The 21,227-nt window shown below is 37.7% G+C and overlaps 1 pseudogene across 1 annotated transcript; it reads right to left on the reverse strand.

Annotated features, from left to right (window-relative positions):
• Positions 1–104: 104 nt before the first annotated feature.
• LOC105645547 (mitogen-activated protein kinase 6-like) lies at positions 105–4,913 on the reverse strand (annotated as a pseudogene). Its single transcript, XR_016321314.1, has 6 exons — positions 4,623–4,913; positions 4,287–4,416; positions 2,363–2,501; positions 1,598–1,927; positions 946–1,093; positions 105–501 (listed from the first exon to the last, which is right to left on the reverse strand). The product of XR_016321314.1 is annotated as a mitogen-activated protein kinase 6-like (transcript).
• Positions 4,914–21,227: the final 16,314 nt, after the last annotated feature.

Raw genomic sequence — 21,227 nt, forward strand, 5'->3', positions numbered from 1 at the left:
AACATTATTTATTTTTCTAATATTATTTTTAGTTAGTATGCAATGATATTAATAATATTTTAATTTAATCTATTAAGTAAAAATAAATTCATGGAAACATAAGCTGAATTAACAAGTCATTTGTTGCAAACATAAACTGAATCATTTGTTGCAAACATAAACTGAATTATAATTGAAGGAACAAAATCACCATCAACCGCAAACTTCTATACTACTCTTAAAATTTAACTTTAAAAAGTGGAAAAAAGAAAAAAGAAAAAAAAAAAGGAATATAACAAGCATAGTAATCATGGAATATTTTCCAAAGTGCGTACAGCACATTATCGGATAACCTTCATGGATATGGATTGAATTGTTCAGATTCAACCCAGATGAGTTCCCTTATCTCGTCCTCAGAAAGTGATGACTCATCAAAATCAAAGTCGAAAGGGCTTGGGCAATCAGGCTCGTTTTTGACATCATGATAATGTGCCAAATAAGGGTGCTTTAAAGCTTCATTAACTGCACAGAAGGAAATAAAATGGGAGAAGCTTTGTCAATAAGCAAATTAAAAGTGAAACTCGATCATATTCATCTTGATTTGTCAATTATATGCAATTTTTACTCTTGGTATAGATGGTTCGAATTGAATCAAGTTTAAGTCAACCCAAATCGTCTTTTTCTTTTTTCAGTTTGTTTCATTCTCTACTTTAGAAAGAGAGAATTTTGAGGATTGTCAGTTTTTTCAGTTCTCATTGTCATGGACACTGACATAATAATTTTGTCACTTGCTAGAGGACAATAATGCCTCAAGTGGTAATATCCACTTAGTTCAGCAGAAAATCTCTGCAAGGTTAGAGGTTCGATATATGATACGGGGAAAAAACACCTATGAAATTAATCTCATGTCTAATTGATACAGGGATACTCTTAGGAAAACGAAAAAATGAAAATGTCACTTCGTACCTGTGATGCGCTGGTTTGGATCATAGACTAGCATCCTCTCCAATAGACGAAGAGCATCTTCAGACATATTAGGAGCATATGGAAACATATTACGAAATCTAGTAGCAAAATCTGGCCTTGAACCATTATCGTCTTGCAGACCAATGACCTAGAGGAAGAGAAAAATTGTAGATGAGATGTTTCACTTTCAAGTAATTTGACACAATAGATAGAGAACATGCAATTTCATATATCAATGCACCAGCTATATATTTCCTTTCCAAACATGCCAGAAACTAAGCGGCTGTGGCATGCATGTTGAAAATTAAGCTTTGTCTGGCATAAGAGAGCAAACCAAAGAGGATGATCTCATGTTATTCCACCACTCACACGAAATAAAGCCATGGAGATGGGGATGGGAGACACAGAAAAGAAAAGGGTAAGGAGGAGAAAGAAGAAGAGGGAAAACGGTGGAAGAGAAGGATGACATGAGAAAATCAAAAAAGCACAAAACCTAGAAAGACTCAAGGCTCTAAAACAATAATGATACATGACAAATTAGTGAAACAGAAGATTTCAGGTCTTCAAAATTAAGAACAATAAGAAGTTTTCAATTTAGAGGAAAAAAAAAATAGTCCATGGAAGATTTGCTGAGAAATGTCCACAAACATACCTTCTTGATAAGCTTCAGCATACGAGTAGAGGTTTTTGCAGGAAACAAAGGTTGGCGTGTCATTATCTCACCTAGTATACATCCCACCGACCATATATCAATTGCTTCAGTGTAACGTGATTGCCTATTGAGCAATTCTGGTGCTCGATACCACCGAGTAACAACATAATCAGTCATTGGATCGGTTTTCGAAGTTGTCCTTGCAAAACCAAAATCCGCAATCTTAAGGTCATTACCATTCACGAGCAAATTGCCAGGCTTTAAATCACGATGCAAAACATCTGCTGAATGTATATATTTGAGCCCTCGGAGCAACTGATATAGAAAGCGCTACAAAGGTAAAAACAAAGTTTATGTGTTGATAAGTCATCTAAATTTCTGTCACTTCTAAATCAAGAAGGTAAAACACACTGAGGCATAATTTAGTAATAAGTGCATGAATGACTTGACAATAGATCGGATTCGAATCTCCGCCAAGTACTCTAAAAAAAAAAGAAAGTGAAGAAAGGTAAAAGAAAGAGGTGATGATGGATGTGTGAAAATAACTTGCTGTCCAATATCCCAAAGGAATGCAAGTGCAGCTTATTATTCGTAAGGTCAGGAGACAAGAATTTCAGAGAAGCAAAACGATGTTGGGACTAGTTAAGGAAAATATTAGTCAAATTTGAAACCACAAGTAACTGGAAGAGGACAAAAAAAGAAGTCTAGCTACAACTATACAGTACTTGGAGAAAAAAGCAATCCAAGAACAAGAATACTGCATACCTGACAATCAGCATCAGTCAAAGGTGGTTTGGAGTGTATTGCTCGCTGAAGATCAGTATCCATCAATTCGTAAACAAATGTAAACATCATTGAAGTTCTCCTTCTGGGGAGGTCGTATGATATCTTTGATAGCAACAATCTGAGAAGAAAAATAATATATATATATATATATATATATATATATATATATATATATATATATATATATATATATATATATATATATATAAGTCTGTAACTTCTCAAATTTGGTTGGATTTGAAGATTATCCAAACAATAGCTTATAAAAAATTCGGTTTGGGTAGATTTTAGCAATTTATATCTATCTACTACTTTTCAATAAAATAATTGTTTAATTTACTTAATTAATGTGAAACTATGATTTAAATGCCACACAATACAAACTATCAATGCAGAGGGAATTTTTACTCTCTTTGGGTCTTTCGCATATGCCAAGAAAATTATTTAATTTGTCTAAATAATAAATTATCAAGTAAATTGACAATATTATTCTTAATTTACAATATCCAAGCACCGAATTTGATTTTTTTCTTAATTACATAAATAATCCTTAGTGGTAGATAAATTTTGAAAACATAAAGAGTTAGCAATAAATAAAAAGAGAGATAAATGTTTGAAGAATTGAAGTAATTGATATTGGTGTTATGGAGCTACTATACTTAAAGTTGCTTTACTGCTATATGCAATGTAGTTTTATTTAGTTTATTCAGTTTTTTATCATTGTTGTTACCAGTTTCTTTGTTGGTGGGTATTAGCGGGTTGGTTAAGCAAGTTTTTTATTATAATGGATAGTTATTAGTGGGTAGTTAGTAGATTTAGCTTTGCATTTAATTGTTTAAAATGTAAGCATAATTTTAAGAAAACGTTTTGAACTCAGATATTGTAGGAGTTCCCTTGAAGAGCTTTAAGAGATTGCAGATTCTCTCTAAATTTGTCACCATAGATACGTGGAAGAAAAAACATATGAGAGAATCTGATATTTGAAAAAACACACATCAAACTTTATTCATGACATTTTTATAGATACATCTAATAATTCAATACATGATAAATACATTATAGAAAATAGAGTTGTAGACTTGTAGTTAATCTCTAATACATGAACTCATTAGATACATCATAGGAAAAATAAATGAATAATATCAAATTAAAACAAGTTTATTTTCTCAACAAGATAGAAAGAAGAAAACTCCTTCTAAGACACTCTATCTCAAACACGATCCCCTAATTCAAAGACCCATAACTAAATTTAAATATGAGACGGTAATAATTGGTCATATACAAAGGGTTAAAATAGAAAATAATTTATTGTTTGTTAAATTTACAAATATGATAAGTATTTGGACACTGTACTTTTTTAAGTATGATAAGTATTTGGATATGAAGGACAATAAATACTTATATATATATATATATATATCCATCCACCCCCAACCCAAAAGAGCATTAATGCAAACAGAAAAAAAATAATAATAAGAGCAGTAATAACTTATTTCACACCCACCCAGTCACTAAAATAATTTCTGACTTGTCTTGCTTACATAGGTAAGCACTCTCTAGAGCAAAACAAAAAGGAATTTAAGAAATCAACAGTCACTTGTTCATTTACGACATGCACTGACTAGTGACTTCTTAAATTCAAAAAACTTGCTTGCAATAAGAAGGAATAACTTAAAATTTTTAAAGAAGAAAATGGGAAGTCTTGACACTATACCCTAACAAAATACGAGCATAAATTAAGCAAAAAACAGGAACTGACACATGCCTAAGTACCTAAACAAATCTCATTACATCATCAGTCCAGAACTACAAAAATTGTTGCAATAATCTGATTCAAACTGACAGAACAAAAAAACTGAAGACTCTTACTAGAAAGCAATATGACAACAACAAAGAAACTTACATTTTCATGGTTCATGTGCTGAAGAAGCTTAATCTCTCGCAATGTCCTTTTAGCAACTTTCTGATTGTCAAAAGCATTGACGATCTTCTTAATGGCAACTTCCTCTTGTGTCTCAGAATTCTTAGCAGCACTGAATAAAAAAAAAAAAAAATCACAGACAGAGCATTTGAGTTAAATGTAACAGGTTATAGTCCATCAGAACAACATTTGTCTGGACAACAGTTAAGAAAACAGATTTCGTATACTTGTCTCGCAGAAATATTAAAGAATGAAAAAGAAAATAATCATCGAGCGCCATACCATAATTAAGCAATAAGTGAAGATTAAGAATCTTACCAAACAGTACCATAAGCACCACTGCCAAGAAATCTAATAGGAGGAACATACTTTCTAGAGACTTCAAAGAGGATGCCGTACACATCATACTGGACGTAACGTCCACCGTGAGTAGGTATTCCTGTGATGTTATCCTCGCTGGAGCCAGAGCTTGACTCCATTGACATTTCTGCTATCTGAACGCGGTTTCAAAGATAAAACCCTACTTTAAAGGAGAGGAGAGAGGGAGAGGCAGAGAGAGCGGGTGGAGAGAAGTTAAAGGCAGGGCTAGATTAAAACTTCGAAGTGTAAGGATTTTTGACACTTCTTATATAGGGTTACTTTGTATTAGTCTTTTCGTTGAAGAGGACCAAGCCACTGTTTTATTTATTTATTTATTTTTTTGAGTGTTGGGGACCAAGTCACCCACCCACGAAATATTAAACTGAGATAGAAAGTAGGAGCGTTCATAACTATTTAAAATGGTTCAACGGTCAAATATAGGTTAAGTTCCGACAACAATAGTTTTAACCAAAACGTTATCTCTATTAATTATAGTATTAATAGTCACGGAAATGATCCCCTTATTTGTTTTTGGAGGGGTTTCTCTATGCAATTATGCCTTTCAAGTTTTAACTATGAGAATTGTTTTAAGCAGTAGTGGAGTTAGGAATCAAACTTTGGGAGAAAAAAAAAATTAAAACAAATTTAGGGAGTCAAATTAAAAAAAAAATTGTAGGATTAATATACGTAACTATTAGTATGTATACCATCATTATACATATGCCAAGTCAAGTCAATCGCTTTGGTGGGCAAAGTCATGTTTATATTTTTAAAAAATTACTCCTCCTTTAAAGTTGTAGATTTAAATATACAAAAATATAATTTGTAATCATTTCTACACATGTTGACAGTATATTACATTTTCATTAATGGGAATGGGCTTACATGTTAAAAATCATGATTAACATTAAAAAAATAATTAGTGAACAATATATATATAGACCATATATATATATATATATATATATATAGACCAAATGATGAAACATAATTGGAAACCAAGGTGGAAAGGTCATAGACAGCGGCTTGATTTCAATGATAAAAGGAAAAAAAAAATTATATTTTAAAGATCCAGTTGTCGTTTCTTGATCTTTATTCTTAGCTGTTTTAAAGATTCAATTGTGGTTTTTGAAATGTTTAAATAAAATGTTGATTCGCAATGTCTTCGCGTTCCTACATACCTGACATTAGTTAAAAGAGTCACATTTCATACGCGTGCTTAATTTCATTAATAAGAAATTAGGATAGAGAATCATCATAGCTGAAATTAGAATCCAAGACTGTTTATTTGGTGAAATTAATATCATTTCGTTACTTATAAACATGTTATATAAGCAGAATTTAATCCCGAACCCTCCCACTATAAATTTGTGGAATTTGCTGGCAAAGTGATTGCATTAGCTTTAATAATAAAGTGAGAATAGGTGTCGCATTGGACGGTGTGTTCCTATCGCAGCTGGCCAATTCGTCTATGTCTTGTTGGTCTAATAAGGATCTGCTGGTAAGTTCAATAATTCAGAACATTTGGGAATTTTTCTCAATATCGTAAAACTGTGAACTTTGCCCCTAACATATCTTAAACAGGTATCATTTTTTGCACAAGGCTTTGCCAGTATCTTTGGTGTGTCAATCGAAGATTTGTTGTCTTTCAAAGGGTTACAGCATCAAGACATTAATCGAGTGTTGTGTGGACCCAGAACACTATCTAATGGTATTGTGAACAAGATTAGTGGAGAAAGGAAGACAGAGGTGTTAATAATTAATCTCAAATAATTCCACAATAACCTAGATCGTGCAAACCACTAGATTCAACAAAATAGATTGAATAAGAAAAAGTTGCGTACCTGACATCGTTGTTCGTCGATCTTGATGTGCAGAATTAGGTTTGCAGCCTTCCAGAGAATTGAAGAATCGATTTAGCGGAAGCAGTACGAAAGGAACGTAAAACTGAATCGTATTCAACTCCTCTGGGGACCACGACCTTTATATACCTGTAGCGTTAGTACAATTCCTATTTCGGTCCTTTAACGAAATAGAAATTATATAATGGTCTCTACACCTAATATCTATAATTAGTTGATACCTCAATAGTCAATTATTCACAATCAAGACCACATTTGAAATTGACTTTACAATTAGACTGCTGTACGTATTTATTTTACATATTAAGCCCACAATAGAAAATTAAATCCAACAATCTCCCACTTGGGCGAACATATGTTAAATAAAATACATACACCAAAATGAGCTCAACAAACGCAGTCATACGAGGTATCCAAAAACAATCTTGTCCATTAGTTATATTGATAGAGAGCTGAAGAAACATTCTGTAACATCCCTTCTCGGTCCACCCGTAAACCCGAATAAACCGAGCCGAGACGCTACAAACTGGTTGACTGAATGAACTGACATGCTGAAATCATAATGTATAATGAATCTAATATCATGCTGAGATTGCTTAGTAATAATGTACTGAATATTTACAAGACATGATACTGTTTACAAAATGGATTGGGCCCAACTGTGTGCCCTGTACATGCCATAAAAAGGATAACATGAGTATTTACCCTGAAGACCGAGTCTTCTACAGATGAACGGCAGCAGTTGTAAACGGACCCTCTACGGACCAGTCTCAAAGCCTGCGAGTTAAACAGGTAACTCGCTGAGCAAATAAAGCTCAGTGGATATCTCAACAAGGAAAGAAACAATAAAGCACATACTTGTATATAAAGAATCATGTAGGCACACAAGGCACATATAAGCACACATATCATGATATCTTTCATTTATCTGTATGATTTATGCAATATTATGTCCAGATATCTGTATGGCTCCATAAGGTTATAGCGAAACCGAGGTGATAAGAAAACTGTATAAACTGGATGAATACTGTATACTTGGCTGCTATGGCCCATATATAATCATATCCACTCAACGGCCTGTAGCCGGAGTAACAAACTGTATGAGGCGCAGATCTGCTATCCTATGTCGCGACATGGTCTTATCTACATGGTTTCTACCGAACCTCAATGGAGCATAATGTTGGTATGTCAAAAGTATAACAATACATCATAGTAATAGTTCATCACTTCATAAATTATAATGTTCATATGATTTCACATCAGTTGCATGCTTGGATGTTGTTTTGATACATGTTCTAATGTTGTCTTTTTGTTTTGAAATGATTAGATGCATACAAGTTGAGCAAAGACTCCAATTACATAGAAAAAGAAAGTCCAAAAATGCAGGTAAAAGCCAAGTCGCGAGCGCGCCTGTGGAAGTCGCGAGCGCGAGATGCAGAAAATAAGAGACAGTGTGTTATCAGGCACAAGTCGCGATCGCGTACTTGAAAGTCGCGAGCGCGTAGTGTGCCAAATGAGAGACAGTAAGTTTCAGGTGAAAGTCGCGAGCGCGCACATGGAAGTCGCGATCGCGTAATGTGCAAAATGAGAGACAGTGAGTTTTCATGCCAACTACGCGAGCGCGCAATGCAAGTCGCGAGCGCTTCCAGGCCAAGGGCCAACTTCGCGAGCGCGCACTTGAGAGTCGCGAGCGCGTAATGTGCCAATTGAGAGTCAGAGAGTTTGAAGTGGAAGTCGCGCGCGCGCAGTGCAAAGTCGCGAGCGCGCGACGTGCTTTCAGCCTACGCAGTGCCAGGTCGCGACGCGTTTCCAGCCTGCGCAGTCTGCACTCTTTTGGTCATATCTCTCAATATACAAATCCAATTTGGGTGATTCAAAAACCCATGCAAAGCTAACACATAGAAGAACAAATAACTCTTCTATGACACTTCCTAATTCCATCATTAACTGGGGTCAAAATCAAGATGAAGTCCTCCCCTGTTTTCAACATAAACTCAATACCTCCCCTGTTTTCTCACCACTACCAGTCTCCAACATGAAGCAATATATTGTCTCAATAGCATCACACCTCACAAATTCTCATGCAAAGAAAATGATAAAAATCAAGAGATATCAAACCTTTACTCCAAAAACGCGTGAGCTCTGTTCTAGCTTCTCTTCTCTACACTCTTTGAACTCCCTTCTCCTATACACATCAAAATTCTGATAACTTATCTACAATATAACTCAAGTAGAGACTGAATAACATAAAGCTGCAAGTAATTCTACTTACTAGGAGAGAATTGAGGTTGCCTAATTGGATGGAGAAATAAAGGAAATGAAGGAGATGAAGAAGATGAAGATAAAGATGAACAATGGGAAAGTAAAATGATGATTACGGGTAAGTCATCACAAAATCAAGATAAATGATGGAAACTTACTAAATGATACCTCAATTGTCAAAAGGCTATAACTTAATACCCAAGCTTGTTCTTTTAATGCCATTAAATCCTAATCCTTACACTTTGCTCTTTTTCTCTCAATCAAGTAAGTCCACTAATAATCCCATTCTACCCCAACCGGGTTTGGTTCAACTCGACTCAACTCAATGCAAGACTCGACTCAATGCAAAGACTCGACTATGCAAAGACTCGACTCGGTAGGATGTCACAATTCTCCCCTCCTAAATAAAAACTTCGTCCCGAAGTTTACCTGTTGTGAACAAATGCGGATACTGTTGTCGCATGGTGTCTTCAGATTCCCAAGTTGCTTCTTCTGTCTTATGATTCCTCCAAAGAACTTTTACCAATACTATTTTCTTGTTCCGCAATTCTTTCATTTCTCTTGCTAGGATCTGAACTGGTTCTTCTTCATAAGTGAGATCCGGCTGAATGTCAATCTCTTCTGCTGACAACACATGTGATGGGTCTGATCTGTATCTCCTTAACATTGATACGTGAAAGACATTATGAATCCGATCTAAGGTTGAAGGTAATGCTAGGCGATAGGCTAATGGTCCTACACGTTCAACAATCTCGTATGGACCAATGAACCTAGGGCTAAGCTTACCCTTTCGTCCAAACCTTAGGATCTTTTTCCATGGTGAAACTTTCAGAAATACTTTATCACCGACCGAGTACTCAATATCCTTTCTCTTTAAATCGGCATAAGACTTCTGTCGATCACTTGCTTCTTTCAGCCGTTTTCTGATGATTTCCACTTTCTCTTCCGTTTCTCTAACCAGATCTGGACCCAAAATCTTCTTCTCACTCAGTTCTGTCCAACACACAGGTGTCCTGCATTGTCTACCATACAATGCTTCATATGGTGCCATTTTAATGCTCGATTGATAGTTGTTGTTGTAGGCAAATTCCATGAGAGATACATATCTGTCCCAACTGCCTTCAAATTCTATGACACATGCTCTCATCATGTCTTCCAGGATCTGAATGACTCTCTCTGATTGGCCATCTGTTTGAGGATGAAATGCAGTGCTGAAATGCAATTTCGTTCCTAATGCTTCCTGCAGTTTACCCCAAAACTTCGATGTAAACCTTGGATCACGGTCAGATATAATGGATGATGGAACTCCATGTAGTCGAACTATCTCTCTAACATAAATTTCTGCTAACTTGTCTAGAGAATAGTCCATCCTAACTGGTAGAAAGTGTGCGGACTTAGTTAATCTGTCCACAATCACCCATACTGCATCATGCTTCCGCTGCGTCTGAGGTAAGCCAGTAACAAAATCCATCGTGATCTGATCCCATTTCCATGTTGGCACTGTTATTGGATGAAGTAACCCAGATGGCAGTTGATGTTCTGCTTTGACTTGTTGACATGTCAAACATCTTGTTACAACATGTACAATATCGTTCTTCATGCCCGGCCACCAATAGCCTTTCTTCAAATCTTGATACATCTTGGTACTACCGGGATGCATTGTGTAGGGACTGTTATGAGCTTCATGCAAAATCTTTTGTCTAAGCTCTCCTGTCTGCGGTACAACAACTCTGTCTTCATAGAATAAGACTCCACTGTTATCCAATCTGAATTTCCCACCATGATCTTCCTGTACTTGTTTCACCCATAGTGCTGTTTGTGCATCTTGCTTCTGTGCTTCTGCAACTTCCTGAACCCAAGATGGCTGTACTTGCATCTGTGCTAGAATAATTCCCTGCTGGTGCAACTCCATGCTGATTCTCATTGTTCTCAAAGCAAACAATGATTTCCGGCTAAGGGCATCAGCTACTACATTAGCTTTGCCAGGATGGTAATTAATGACATAATCATAATTAGCCAGAAGCTGCATCCATTTCCGTTGTCTTGAATTCAAGTCTTTCTGTGTCGGTAAATACTTTAAACTCTGATGATCTGTGTAAATGTAACACTTCTCACCGTACAAATAATGCCGCCATACTTTAAATGCTAGAACAATGGCTGCCAGTTCTAAATCATGGGTTGGATAATTCAATTCATGTGGCTTTAACTGTCTGGAGACATAAGCTACCACCTTCCTGTCTTGCATAAGTACACATCCTAACCCAATATGAGAGGCATCACTGTAAATCTCAAAGTCTTTACCTGACACTGGCTGGGTCAACACTGGTGCTTCAGTCAACTTTTTCTTCAAAGTGTCAAAACTCTGCTGACATCTATCATCCCATTGGAATACAACTGCTTTCTTCAATAATCTTGTTAAAGGTGATGCAATAATGGAGAATCCCTTTACAAACCTTCTGTAATAACCGGCTAAACCCAGAAAACTTCGAACTTCTGTGACATTTCTGGGTGGTCTCCAATCAACAATAGCTTCAATCTTCTTAGGATCCACTCTGATACCCTCAGATGATACCACATGTCCTAAGAAAGAAACTTCTTCCAGCCAAAACTCACACTTACTGAGCTTGGCATACAGCTGTTTATCCCTCAGTGTCTGGAGTACAATCCGCAAATGTTTATCATGTTCAACCCTATCTCTGGAGTAGACCAAAATGTCATCTATAAACACCACCACAAACTGATCTAGATATGAATGAAACACGCGGTTCATGAGATCCATGAAAACCGCTGGTGCATTTGTAAGACCGAATGGCATGACTAAAAATTCATAGTGACCATATCGGGTCCTGAATGTAGTCTTAGCGATATCTTCTTCCTTTATCCGCACCTGATGGTATCCCGACCTGAGGTCGATTTTAGAAAACATACCTGCACCCTTTAGTTGATCAAACAAATCATCAATGCGAGGCAATGGATACTTATTCTTGATTGTCAGTTTGTTCAGTTGTCTGTAGTCAATGCACAATCTAAAAGATCCATCTTTCTTCTTTACAAATAATACCGGTGCTCCCCAAGGTGATACACTGGGTCTGATAAAGCCTTTGTCTAATAACTCCTGCAGCTGAATCTTCAACTCTTTTAACTCTGCTGGTGCCATTCTGTAAGGTGCAATTGATACTGGTGCTGCTCCAGGATAGACATCTATGGTAAACTCCACTTCCCTCCTTGGCGGTAATCCTGGTAACTCTTCTGGAAATACATCTGGATAATCACACACTGTTGGTATGTCTTGCACTTTTGACTGTTCTTGCTCTGCGTGTAATGCACATACCAAGTATGCTTCACAACCCTTCTGAATTAATCTCTTTGCTGCCATGGCTGATATCACATTACCCAGAAACTCTCGCCGCTTCCCAACTACTATAATCTCGTACCCTGTTGGTGTATATAATGTCACCCTTTTCTTTGCACAATCAACGAGAGCCTGATGTCTCGATAACCAATCCATACCCAGAATAACATCAAATTCTCTAAATGGTAACTCCATAAGATCTCCTGGAAACTCTTTTCCATGTATCACAATTGGGCATCCTTCGACCACTGTATGGGTTTTTACTACATCACCTAGTGGATTAGTAACTACCATACCCTGACTCACATATGCAACTTCTAACCCTTTAACCCAAGGTTTAGGTACACTAATGTATGAATGAGATGATCCAGGATCAATTAAAGCATAAACTGTATGACCACATAGAGAAAACTCACCAACTATTACATCTGGAGCTTCCTCCTCTTCCCTGGTTCGCATAGCATAAACCCTGGCTGGACCTCTAGTATCGGGTCTATCCACAGTCTCTGATTGCTGTCTCTGCCCTCCGGAGCTCTCACCTCTACCTCTGCCTATTATGAACTGTGTAGGAACTCTTGCCCTCTTAGGACAGTCTTTCTTCTGATGGTCTGATGCTCCGCATATCCAACATTTACCAGTCACCAACCAACACTCTCCACCATGTCGTCTGCCACAATGCTCACAAGGTGGAAAAGGATAACCGACTGTCTCTGCACCTCTACTGGTGCCTCTCCCAGTTCCTTTGCCTGAACCTCGACTACCACCGGCGGAACTAGCCACAACTGATACCGCTGGCATGTTAGCACCCCTAGCTGCACCTTGGCTAAAGGAAGGTCTAGAACCAGCTGAACTACTAGCACCTCTGAATCTCTTGTTTTCTGACTGATAGCTACTAGGTGCACTCTGAGTTTGGTCTCTCCTCTGCTGAGTCCGCTGGCGTCTGGTACGCTGACTGGCCTGAATTCGCTCTATCTCCTGAGCTGCCTCTACCAAAGCTGAGAACTCTCTGAATCTGGAAGCTACCACTCCCATCTGAATCTCATCATTCAGGCCTTCCTGAAACTTTTTACACCTTTCGGCTTCTGTCGCCACTATCCGCTCACCATACCGGCTAAGCCTAGTAAATTCTCGTTCATATTCTGACACTGACATTCTGTTCTGTCGAAGGTATAAGAAGTCCTTCCTTCTCGCATCTAGGTAAGCCTCTGTGATGAACTTCTTCTTGAATTCGTCCAAGAAGAATTGCCATGTACGCTGCTCTGTTGATACTCGCTGCTGAACAGTAGTCCACCATGTATATGCTTCATCTATTAGCAATGATGTAGCACAAATCAACTTGTCCTCTAGTGTACACTGCAATTGTTCCAGAACTCTCGATGTCCCATCTAACCAATACTCAGCTATTTCTGGACTATCATCCTTACTGGCACTGAATTCCTTCGCACCATATTTTCTAAGCTTCTCCAGTGGGGGCTTTCTTTCTCTTTCTAATACTATTGGTGCTTGAGGTATCACCCCTGCAATCTGTCGAAAAGTATCTGCAAGTTGCTTTAATAATGCCTCTTGACCTGGTGCTGCTGGAGCCTCACCCTCCACTGCTCTGGAGGCATGTGACTCACTCTCACCCTCTTGTGACATCCTCCTAAAAGAACAACAACTGCTTAGTTCATCAGGGTAGTCATGGCATGTACACTATACTAATTTATAAATGCAAGCCCGGGGAAACTGAACCTAGGGCTCTGATACCAAAATTTGTAACATCCCTTCTCGGTCCACCCGTAAACCCGAATAAACCGAGCCGAGACGCTACAAACTGGTTGACTGAATGAACTGACATGCTGAAATCATAATGTATAATGAATCTAATATCATGCTAAGATTGCTTAGTAATAATGTACTGAATATTTACAAGACATGATACTGTTTACAAAATGGATTGGGCCCAACTGTGTGCCCTGTACATGCCATAAAAAGGATAACATGAGTATCTACCCTGAAGACCGAGTCTTCTACAGATGAACGGCAGCAGTTGTAAACGGACCCTCTACGGACCAGTCTTAAAACCTGCGAGTTAAACAGGTAACTCGCTGAGCAAATAAAGCTCAGTGGATATCTCAACAAGGAAAGAAACAATAAAGCACATACTTGTATATAAAGAATCATGTAGGCACACAAGGCACATATAAGCACACATATCATGATATCTTTCATTTATCTGTATGATTTATGCAATATTATGTCCAGATATCTGTATGGCTCCATAAGGTTATAGCGAAACCGAGGTGATAAGAAAACTGTATAAACTGGATGAATACTGTATACTTGGCTGCTATGGCCCATATATAATCATATCCACTCAACGGCCTGTAGCCGGAGTAACAAACTGTATGAGGCGCAGATCTGCTATCCTATGTCGCGACATGGTCTTATCTACATGGTTTCTACCGAACCTCAATGGAGCATAATGTTGGTATGTCAAAAGTATAACAATACATCATAGTAATAGTTCATCACTTCATAAATTATAATGTTCATATGATTTCACATCAGTTGCATGCTTGGATGTTGTTTTGATACATGTTCTAATGTTGTCTTTTTGTTTTGAAATGATTAGATGCATACAAGTTGAGCAAAGACTCCAATTACATAGAAAAAGAAAGTCCAAAAATGCAAGAAAAAGCCAAGTCGTGAGCGCGCCTGTGGAAGTCGCGAGCGCGAGATGCAGAAAATAAGAGACAGTGTGTTATCAGGCACAAGTCGCGATCGCGTACTTGAAAGTCGCGAGCGCGTAGTGTGCCAAATGAGAGACAGTAAGTTTCAGGTGAAAGTCGCGAGCGCGCACATGGAAGTCGCGATCGCGTAATGTGCAAAATGAGAAACAGTGAGTTTTCATGCCAACTACGCGAGCGCGCAATGCAAGTCGCGAGCGCTTCCAGGCCAAGGGCCAACTTCGCGAGCGCGCACTTGAGAGTCGCGAGCGCGTAATGTGCCAATTGAGAGTCAGAGAGTTTGAAGTGGAAGTCGTGCGCGCGCAGTGCAAAGTCGCGAGCGCGCGACGTGCTTTCAGCCTACGCAGTGCCAGGTCGCGACGCGTTTCCAGCCTGCGCAGTCTGCACTCTTTTGGTCATATCTCTCAATATACAAATCCAATTTGGGTGATTCAAAAACCCATGCAAAGCTAACACATAGAAGAACAAATAACTCTTCTATGACACTTCCTAATTCCATCATTAACTGGGGTCAAAATCAAGATGAAGTCCTCCCCTGTTTTCAACATAAACTCAATACCTCCCCTGTTTTCTCACCACTACCAGTCTCCAACATGAAGCAATATATTGTCTCAATAGCATCACACCTCACAAATTCTCATGCAAAGAAAATGATAAAAATCAAGAGATATCAAACCTTTACTCCAAAAACGCGTGAGCTCTGTTCTAGCTTCTCTTCTCTACACTCTTTGAACTCCCTTCTCCTATACACATCAAAATTCTGATAACTTATCTACAATATAACTCAAGTAGAGACTGAATAACATAAAGCTGCAAGTAATTCTACTTACTAGGAGAGAATTGAGGTTGCCTAATTGGATGGAGAAATAAAGGAAATGAAGGAGATGAAGAAGATGAAGATAAAGATGAACAATGGGAAAGTAAAATGATGATTACGGGTAAGTCATCACAAAATCAAGATAAATGATGGAAACTTACTAAATGATACCTCAATTGTCAAAAGGCTATAACTTAATACCCAAGCTTGTTCTTTTAATGCCATTAAATCCTAATCCTTACACTTTGCTCTTTTTCTCTCAATCAAGTAAGTCCACTAATAATCCCATTCTACCCCAACCGGGTTTGGTTCAACTCGACTCAACTCAATGCAAGACTCGACTCAATGCAAGACTCGACTCAATGCAAAGACTCGACTATGCAAAGACTCGACTCGGTAGGATGTCACACATTCGCCATAGATCTCATGACTAAGTTCATCATCAACTATATTACCAATACCCCTAAATGTCATAGATTCATTATAGAGGTGTAGCATGAAAACTACATGCAATGTGATCATCATGTCTGTTTCCAACTGGTCACCAACGAAAGTGAGATCAAGCAAAACAATAATAATACAGAGTGTAACCATCAACCAAAATGAGTACTCAACAAAATTTCATCAACATAATAAAACATATCCAAAACAAAATAGAGCATTCAAAAACATAATGTATACATAAAGAGCAAACTCCCACTAAAACTAGACAGTCTCAAACAAAACGATACCCATATGAGCGGTGTGCTCATGGAAAACTTTCGGTATCACTGCCTTTGTAAGCGGATCCGCAATCATAGAGTTTGTTCCAATATGCTCTAAGGATATCTGTCCACTCTGTACCCTCTCCTTCACAGCCAAGAACTTAATCTCAATGTGTTTTGATCGAGAAGAGCTCCTGTTGTTGTTGGAGAATAAAACGGCTGACCTGCTGTCACAATACAACTTCAGTGGTCTTTCTATTCCACCTACTACACGCAGCCCAGTGACAAGGTTTCTCAGCCAAATAGCTTGATTGGATGCCTCATAAGATGCTACAAATTCAGCTTCCATGGTGGAGGTTGCCACTAGAGTTTGTTTCACACTCTTCCAAGAAATAGCACCGCCAGCCAATATAAAAACGTAGCCAGATGTGGATTTTCTACTGTCTTGGCATCCAGCGAAATCAGAATCAATATACCCAATGATCTCAAGCTGATCTGATCTCCTATATGTGAGCATATGTCCCTTAGTCCTCTGAAGATATCTCATGACTCTTTTGGCTGCTTTCCAATGATCCATTCCTGGATTGCTGAGATATCTACCTAACATGCCAACTATAAAAGAAATGTCTGGATGAGTACAAACTTGAACATACATAAGACTTCCTACAGCTGACGCATAAGGAACCTTTTGCATTTCCTAAATTTCAAGTTCACTCTTTGGACATTGCTGATTACTAAATTTATCACCTTTTGCAATAGGGGTATCCAATGGTCTAGAATTCTACATACTAAATCTCTTGAGCACTTTATCAATATAGCTCTTTTGTGATAATCTAAGAATACCTCGAGAACGGTCTCGATGTATTTGAATCCCTAAAACAAAAGAAGCTTCACCTAAATGTTTCATCTCAAAATGCTTTGAAAGAAAAACTTTGGTTTCATGCAGCAAGACTTTACAATTAGTAGCAAGAAGTATGTCATCCACATATAAGACCAAAAAGATAAACCTACTCCCACTGAACTTATGGTACACACAATTTTCAACAGCATTTGCCTCAAAACCAAACGAGACAATTACTTGGTTGAACTTAAAGTACCATTGACGAGAAGCTTGCTTGAGTCCATAAATGGATTTCTTTAATTTGCATACCAGATGTTTTGGATCTCCAATTACAAAATTTTCTGGTTGCACCATATATATTGTTTCATCAATGTCACCATTGAGAAACGCAGTCTTAACATCCATTTGATGAAGTTCAAGATCAAGATTTGCAACTAAGGCCATGATTGTCCTAAAAGAATCCTTCGAAGAAACTGGAGAGAAGGTTTCTTTATAGTCAATCCCTTCCTTTTGAGTAAAGCCTTTTGCTACAAGACGTGCTTTATATCTTTCCACATTACCTTGAGAATCCCTTTTGGTTTTAAATATCCGTTTGCGACCAATGAGTTTCTTTCCTTCAGGTAATTGAACAAGATCCCAAACTTGATTGTCTTGCATAGACTTATACTCTTCGTTCATTGCCTCAATCCACTTATGAGAGTCAGAACTCTGCATGGCATGATAGAAACTAACTGGATCATCATCTATCATGTCTATAGTATCCTCATGTTCCTGAAGAAACACTATATAATCATCTGGAATAGCACTTCTTCTCTCCCTAGTAGATCTCCTCAAAGGCATTTGAACAGTCTCTAATTCTTGAGGTTGTTGAATTTGTTCTTGAGGAAGAATGGCATTGTCTTGAATTGGATCTTGAATAGCGACAGGAGCAACTGGAGTCTGTACGCTATCAGAAACAACAAAAGGAATGAGAACCGAATCATCCTTACTTGATTCCTCTTCAAAGACAATGTTTCTTTCTTTATTTCTCCCTCCAAAATCAACATCCTCAAAAAATGTTGCAATTCTCGTTTCAAAAAAAGTTCTGGAAGTAGGATTATAAAACTTGTAACCCCTAGACCGCTCAGAATATACAACAAAGTAGCTGCTGATAGTTTTGGAGTCCAGTTTTGTTTCATTCGGCTTGTAAGGCCTTGCTTCAGCTGGACATCCCCAAACATGAAGATGCTTTAGACTAGGCTTACGTCCAGTCCAAAGTTCATAAGGTGTTTTAGCAACTGCTTTAGATGGAATCCTATTGAGAAGATAAGCTGCTGTCTTTAACGCTTCACCCCACAGAGACTCTGGTAAAGTAGAATGACTAATCATACTCCTTACCATATCCATAAGAGTCCTATTACGTCTCTCAGATACACCATTCATGCTGGGAGTACCAGGCATTGTATATTGAGGGACAATTCCACATTCCTGTAGGAAAAGCGCAAAAGGTCCTAGACGTTGTTCGCCTGAACCGTCATATTTACCATAATATTCACCACCACGGTCAGATCGAATAGATTTAATCTTCTTTCCTAGTTGATTTTCAACTTCGGCTTTATAAGATTTAAACACGTCCAAAGACTCAGATTTTTCATGAATGAGATATAAGTAACCATAACGAGAATAGTCATCAATGAATGATATAAAATATCTTTGGCCATTTCTAGCTGCAATATGGAATGGACCGCAAATATCTGTATGAATCAGCTCTAAAACATTGGATGACCGAATGGCACCTAGTCTCTTTTGTTTAGTCTGTTTTCCTTTAATACACTCAATACAAGAATCCAAACCTGTGTAATCAAGTGTATCTAAGATACTATCAGAAATAAGATGTTCAATTCTTGATTTGGATACATGACCCAAACGTCTATGCCAAAGTACAGCTGAGTTATCAATATTCAACTTTCTTTTGGTACCTCTTGTAGTAACATGCAGGGATTCATGATAACTAGTATCAATGTCTAACATATATAGATTATCACATTCATTCAAGCAACCAGTACCCAAAACTTTTGAATTCATAGATAAAGTAAATACACTGTCTCCAAAAGAACAATGAAAACCAGATTTGTCCAAAAAGGAAACAGAAATCAAATTCCTTCTAAAAGAGGGAATAACAAAAGTATCTATAAGATCCAACAAACAACCAATACTTAAACATAATCTAAAATGTCCAATTGCCTCTACTTCAACCGGATCGCCATTTCCCACATAGACGTATCTTTCACCGTCAGTTGGCTTTCTGTAGTTGAGGCAGCCCTACAATGAAACACTTATATGAGCGGTAGCACCAGAATCCATCCTATAAGTGTTTTTAGGAGCTGAAGTTAAATTAACTTCACAACAGACTAAAATAAGGTACTTACCCTTCTTTGCAAGCCAAATAGCAAATTTAGGACAGTCCTTTCTCAAGTGATCCATCTTTCCACAAAAGAAGCATTTTGGCACATAAGGCTTCTTTTGTGCTGGATCTACAACAGTAGCAGCAGCAGGTTTCTCAATAGCCTTTTCAACAGTCTTTGCAGAAGGCCTCTTTCTTTTCTTGTTCTTGCCCTTCCCAGCTGAAGAAACAAAATGAGCACTCTCTCTTTTGTTAGAATTCATCTTTTCCTCCTCATCAACACAATGAGAAATGAGCTCGTTAAGAGTCCATTTATTCGGCTGACAATTATAGGAAGTCCTAATTTGTCCATACTAAGAAGGAAGAGAATTCATAACCAAATGGACTAAAAGGTCATCTGGTAAAGCCATACCCAGCCCCTTCAGTCTCTTTGCAATCTGAGACATGCTAAGAATATGCTCCCGAACACCACCATTGCCAGCAAACTTCATGGAGGTTAATTTTCCTAAAAGTGTTCCCACCTCGGCTTTGTCATTCTTGACATAAGCCCTCTCCAGCTCGGCAAGATAGTTTTGAGCATTGTCCTTTTCAACTGAGACAGAGTCTCGAACATGTTCTGGGACTCCTTTCTGCATGATCATCAGACCTAAGCGATTAGAACGCTCCCACTTCTCATACTGAACCCTTTGAACATCAATGCTCGTATCAGTAAGAGGAGCAGGTTCGTCCATCCTGAATGCAAGATCCAAATCCATACAGCCCAGAAAAATCATAATGTCTGATTTCCGAGACTCAAAATTTGATCCCTCAAGTTTAGGGACACAATCAGGATTAAATGACATGTTAGCTGACATCAGAGAAAATAAACAAATAGATAAGTATAAGCTCACAATCCACAAATGAAACAATTCACATAAGTAGAGATCAAAAAATGGAAATAAGATACAGACACAACATTAATATTCTCATCTTTGGATGTAAAACATTAACTTGTAATTAGTATCTCAACGCAGCAATCAAATATTGATAACATAGTGTGACATCCCCGAGTCGAGTCATTTCATAGAGTCGAGTTGAGTCAGGCCGAACCAAACCCGGTTGGGGTAGAATGGGTTTATAAGTGGACTTACTTGAATGAGAGAAAAAGATCAAAGTATAAAGGTTAGGATTTATTTGCACTAAGAGATCAAGCCTGGGTATTAAGTGGGAACATGTTGACTTTTGAGGTATTATGTAGTAAGTTTGACATATTTTTATGGCCTAACCGTGAAAACCATTTCACTTTCCCATTTTTCATCCTTATCTTCATCTTCTTCATTTTCTCTTCCACCTTCCTTTCAATTTTCATGGTAGTTAAGCCTTAACTTCAACTTCTCTTCTATCCAAGTAAGTAAACCTTCTTGAAGTTCATAATTGAATCATTTGGTGTTATTTTAGCATATTTATAAGAATTTTTATTTATAGGTGAAGGGAGTTCAAAGAGTGTAGAAAAAGGAAACTAAGGAAGAGCTTAAGCTTTTTGGAGTAAAGGTTTGATATCTCTTTTCTTTTACCATTGTCTTTGCATGAGAAGTTGTGTGGTGTGTTGCTAATGAGACCATATATTGCTTAAT

Source organism: Jatropha curcas, chromosome 6 (assembly GCF_041381405.1).
Source record: "Jatropha curcas cultivar XTBG-Jc1 chromosome 6, XTBG_Jcur_1.0, whole genome shotgun sequence".
Classification (NCBI taxonomy): Eukaryota; Viridiplantae; Streptophyta; class Magnoliopsida; order Malpighiales; family Euphorbiaceae; genus Jatropha; species Jatropha curcas.